This window comes from Talpa europaea (genome assembly GCF_964194135.1).
Source record: "Talpa europaea genome assembly, chromosome: 4".
NCBI classification, from domain to species: Eukaryota; Metazoa; Chordata; class Mammalia; order Eulipotyphla; family Talpidae; genus Talpa; species Talpa europaea.
Window position 1 is genome coordinate 96,393,508 of NC_140070.1, and position 6,000 is coordinate 96,399,507.

The following is a 6,000-nucleotide window of genomic DNA, read 5'->3' on the forward strand; positions in this document are numbered from 1 at the left end:
GGGAGATGTTAGCTGACTCCTCACCTCTCAGCTAATTATTTCAACTTCCTCCTTCCTTACATTCCCCCCCCCTTCTTTTTTTTTTAACCAGCATTGCTTATATAACACAAAGTTAGGCTGGACTTTCTTCTTTCTTTCTCCCTCTGATAGTAATACTAACATACTAAACTAGTCTCAGGTAGGAAGAAGCAGAGAACCTTGAAAATTCACACACTTAATAATCATTTTCTAATTAATTAGGATGATAGCCTGGTTTTCTCACCAGCAACATGAGGATAATCATACCCGCTCCATAAGCTTATTATGAAGATCAAATAAATTTATCCATGTAAAGTTATGGCACTGTTGACAACTTGGGCTGGATAATTCTTTATTATGTGTATGTGTGTGGGGGGGGCGTTGTTCTATGTATTATGGGATGTTAATCAGCACTCCTGACATCTACGCACTGGTATCAGCATTCCCCTCCCCATAGGTTGTAACAGCCAGAAATATCTCCAGACATTGTCAGATGTCCCTTGCGGGATACAGTTGTTCTTCCCACTGAGAATCATGACTGTAACATAATGTCTGACACATTAACACTTGAGCTTTTATTGTTGAAGGAAAGTGGGAGTGGGTGAAAGGGTCAAATCTACAAATTTAGTGTATCTAATGGCTTTGGGAATTAGGAGGTCACTGGTGGCCTCAGCAAGAGTGTTGGTAGCTAGGAGCGGATGGGGGTGGGAGAGTGAAGAAGAAAAGAGCTAGATGATGGCTGATTTTACTTTTTTTTTTTTTTAAAGATTTATTTATTTATTTATTTATTTATGCAAGCACTGGGTACAGTCAGAGGCGTGGGAGGGTGAGAGAATTCACCAGAGCCAGAGTGGAGAGTAGAACAGGCACAGTGACGAAGTACACTGCTGAGGGGAGCAGCGGGCGCAGCAGGAGAGGTCTGCGCACCATGTGGGACCCTCGCCAGGCGGCCAGGATCAAACCAGGGCTGCAGAGGCTGCCAGCAGCTTCGCAACCCAGTGCTCAACCGCTGCACCATCGCGGAGGCCCTGATTTTACTCTTTTAAGATTTGTGACTTATAACACTACAAATAACTATTAATGAGCTTTTGAATTTCTTGAAAGGTATTGATTTTTCTTGGTCTCTGTGCTGTATTCTTGCATCTCTTTGAGTGACAGAATAATGTATTTTTTTTTTTAAACAAGATTTTTTTTTTTTTTTTGAAGATTTATTTATTTATTTATTTATACAAGCACTGGGTACAGTCAGAAGCGCGGGAGGGTGAGAGAATTCACCAGAGCCAGAGCGGGGAGCAGAGCAGGCAGAAGGACAGAAGCACACTGCTGAGGGGAGCAGTGGGCGGCAGGAGAGGTCTGCGCACCATGCGGGACCCTCCTCTGGTGGCCGGGGAGCAGCCGGGGATCGAACCAGCGCTGCAGAGGCTGCGGGCAGCCTCGCAACCCAGTGCTCAACCGCTGCGCCACCAGGGAGGCCCCAGAATAATGTATTTTTTTTCAAACTGAGGAACAGAGAGTGGTCAATTACCATCAGCTAGGACATATGTCCTGATTGCTAATAATCAGTCTTAAGTTTTGAGCTACAGTCTGCCTGGAATATTTGTGGGGTGCCTAGTTCCATACTAAGCTCCAATTGAGTATGTTAGGAAGATGCCAATTATGATTTAGAGGATTTTAATTGTTCCCTTTCCTTAGGGATATTGAATTAAGCAAAGAACAAACACACCAAGAAAGAAAACATGTTGAATTCTCATCTTCTTCTGAAGTCAATAGTCACTGCCATTGTATTCTGGGCACTGGTATTTTACATATGTTATCTCATTTTAACATTTACAAACTGGTCCCTGCAGGTAGATAGTGCTGTCTTTCTTTTGTAGATTAAAAAACTTAGATCGAAGCACAGTGGCTTTCTCAAGGTTACACAGTGTGTAAAGGATTATGGTTAGCCCAGCTTTGATCCTGGGTCCTGCAAAATATCAAACTCATGACTTATTTAGTGGGTCTATGCTGGACCTGGAAATTGATGTGTGAGTCATTTCCTGGTATATATGGTTTTTCCCACACCCAGAAAAAAATAACCAGACAGCAGGATTCCATGACCAAATCTTTGCTTGTATCTTAGATCCCTATCTTTTGCTGTCTTTAACTTTCACTTAGTTACATCCTGACATTTAGTCTCTAGAACTTTTCTCATTCTCAGCATCAATACAGACTTGCTATATCACCTAAATAAATATTAATTATAGCTAACATTCATGAGCACTATCAGACTTAAATCCTACAACAACCTGATGAAATGTTCACATTATTTTCATTTTTGCAGATGAATAAAGTAAGTGACGTAAAGGTTAAATGTCTTGCTGTGGTCATAAACCAGTAAATGATCTTAGTTCAACCCAAGATCTCTGTTTCAGGAGCTCCTGTGTTTAACCAATTGGGGTGAGGGAGATATACCTAAAATGTGAACTAATTTTAAAGCCTTGCTTGTTCAGAGTATTTTGTGCATATCACCTGATCAAACTCAGTGAAGTCAATGCAGGTGCACACTGCACATAGAACCAGTGGGAGTTACATTGTCATTATTATTAGAGGTAGTCTTTAGCATTTCTATGGCAATTTATTCTTGCAAATTGCTGTCTAGCTTATTTTTCTAATGAAGATTCTCAACTGTATTGAAATACATAGCATATTTATATTTGGGTACATTTATATTATTGGCAAATGTACAGAGAAATACCCTATCTGGTTTTGAGATCCAGCAGTTAAAGTCATGTGGCTTTTTTTCTAATTAAACCCCATAGTACAGCAGAGCATCCTCACTTTTTATCACAACCTCTAAAGACTGAGCATCTTATTCTAATTTGAGATAAAATGGGGAACTCAATGATCAATCAATCAGTAAGCAAATATTAATTAATTACAAGCTTCAGTGCAATAGAAATTGAATTTGATATTGAATAAACTCAATTTGGTATTTGCTTTAATTCATATTCCATAATAGCCAGCTTTCTGTATAGATGCTTTAGTATCAGGCATTCATTTGGATACTCTCACATATTTTCCTTGTTCAATAACCCTGTTAAATGCTAACCATACAAACCCTTGAAAACCATAAATAAATAAGTGAATAAGAATCTTTCTCATATTGGATCTGTTTCTGTTTGACTCCAAGAGATCCCAATGCTGTGTTTAGCAGTGTTCTTCACTCTTATCCAAGGACAGACATCTTACTATCCTTTTAGTGTCAATAAGCAAAGGTTTTCACTTATAAAGTACAAGCAGGCATGCAGAGTGAGTTCAGAATCCAAGTTTCACTTTGCCATTGTTGCATTATTATATGTGCTTGAATTTTGATAGTATTTGATTGAACTGAATGCATGAGCTGGAGCAAATGCCTAACTGCAACAACTTCCATTGACCCAATAAGCTGTAGTAAGTAATGAAAGTTCCTCAATTAAACAACAATAATCTCAAAATCATATGCCATTATTAAAGAAAACATACACAATCATCATCTCAAGTACTGAATATCTCTGTTGGGAATAATTGGATTCTGACTTGGAAGCAGCCTGACTTTAAATAGACCATTAAAAACAGTAACTCTCCAAACGCTCAACCCTGGATTACAAGGGAGTTGAATTGGGGAGTTTAAAATAACAGACCCTCACAATTAACTAAAACCCTTAAGAGGAATACAATCAACTTCATACAAATCCCAGGAATAGAAACAGCATTTTATTTCTCTTTTAATTCTGTTCTGATATAGCTTCTAGAGCTCGTGAAGATCTAATCGTGGGGGAAAAAATAGAAAAATATCAGGTTTCTACTGTCCAAAAAATAAGGAAAAATTGAAACCAGTTTCAAGGTTTCATATTTTTAAATTAGAGGTGGTATAGAGTTTTAATGTATATTCTTAGAGAACCACAGAGCCCCAAACTGATTAAATAACCTTCCTGGAAAAGCCTATGCATTAAATTAGAAATGAAAAAAAAAAGATTACTTACCCTGAAAATTTCTTCTGATTTCTGGAGATTGTGGAGTTTAGCACCTCAGCTCCTGCAGCCATTTACTGACAGCAAACATGCTCAAGCCAAGCAAAGTTTGCCTTTCTCAGGACACAGAAACTGTGGAAATGAACAGAAAGAAAACCACCCATTTTTGCCTTTAAGGTAAAATCACTTGTGTGATGCTCTTTCAGCTTCCCTATTAGACCTTACTGCACGTTTCATAGCTGCTTTTGAATGCATCCTTTTTCTCTTGAGGGCTTGGGAGGGACCCTAAACTGAATGTTCTTCGGGTCAGCCCTTCAGAGGCTCTGTCCTTGGTGCTGAAAGAGAGGTGGAGTAGTTAGAAGAAAGATCCGTTATCTACCTCGTTCTGTCTCCCCTCTGCGCTTCTCTCTGCTCCGTGCTATGCTTTTCAGTACATTTGTATTTTTCTCCTAGTGCTCTTTTTAATCCCAGTTTCCCACCGTCTTTTCTCCTATCCTTTCATTTAATCTTGAATAACTCTCTTTTTCTTCGGTTCAATTGTCTTCCCAGCTTTTGGTGGGTGTAAAAATGATTGGTTCCGAAGAAGGAACTGATCAACAAATTGATACCACAAGTAGTTAATGCAAATCAGTACAATGTAAGGCATAATTGACAGATAATTGAACTTGGAGGTGTAAGCCTGTCTGGGAAAAGAAGGTTAAAGGAAATATATTACAGTGGAAGCAAAACTGAGGCATGGAGTATAGTTGGTGATAAGAATGAAATAAACTTAAAACCATGAGAAATATTAAATGTTTATTTAGCAGCACTTATTTTTTTCAGAGAATTTTACAAAAACATTTGCGGGTTCATTCTTCCTGCTCCTCTGTAGTATATGTGAGTAATTTTTCTGAACTCAAATTTATAGCAGACTAAAGGCAATACTGTGTGAGGGTCAGTTTCTGAAGCAGCACTAGAAATCAGACAATCTTAATTCATGATCCTGTAACATTTTACTATGGACTCCTAACTATTCCTTGTTTTCTTGCTTTTGATTTCTTCTCCTTCCTTCAGACAGGGTGGTAATTCTTTCACTCCTTTCTTGCCTTCAGCAGATGTGCCTGGACAGCTGCAGTACTGCCTGTCCTGGGGAAGCTAGTCCTAGTTTGGCTGTGGTGGAGACCTCTGCTGGCTGAGTAAGAGGCCACGACAACAAGGTCTAAATACCACTATTTATAACAACCATTGTTTATTGAGCATGTACTATTAGCCAGTCATTTTAGTATATTCTCTATTTTAATTCTTTCAACAGTTTCATAAGGTTTGCACTGTTTTTACCATCCCTAATTTACGTGTCGGGAAATTGGCACTTAGAGAGGTTAAAATACTTTTTGAAGGCCACACATAAGTAGTTGGGTCAGGAGTCACATATAGTAGACATTTTAATTCTGGAGCATATTTTCTTAACCACATTCTATAAATCTTCCAAAGGTGGAAAATTTAGATTTCACAGGTGACTGACAATATCTTACAGAGAATAACAATTGCAATGGCAAAAAAATGATAATATCAATGACACAATATTTGTATGGTGACATAATTTATGAAACATTTTCTAACTCATGTTCTTGTCGGCTTCTTACATAAGTCCTCATGATACCTATTTTTAACAAAGGTTGTTTTGGGTTGAATTGTATCCCCCTCAAATTAACATATTAATGCCTAATCTCAATATGTGACTATACTTGCAGATAAGATCTTTAAAGAGGCTATTAAGTTGAAATGGTGAGCTCTATTGTAATCTGACTGGTGTCTTTACAAGAAGAGAAAGAGACACCAGGGAGACATCGCAGAGAAAAATCCATCTGAGGACACAATAAGAACAGGGTCACTTGCAAACCAAGGACAGAGGTCTCAGGAGAAATAAAATCTGCTGACATGTTGATCTTGGACTTTTAGTATCCAGAACTATCAGAAAATAAATTTATGTTGTTTAAGCCACCTATTCTGTGGC

The 6,000-nt window shown here is 38.3% G+C and overlaps 1 protein-coding gene across 1 annotated transcript in view; it reads right to left on the reverse strand.

Moving 5' to 3' along the window:
• Positions 1-4,081, reverse strand: part of DRD3 (dopamine receptor D3) — a gene marked incomplete at both ends in the record, with an annotated part of 41,387 nt that extends 37,306 nt beyond the window's left edge. Inside the window, one exon of the mRNA XM_084231479.1 lies at positions 4,020-4,081. The remainder of the gene's footprint in view (positions 1-4,019) is intronic.
• Positions 4,082-6,000: the final 1,919 nt, after the last annotated feature.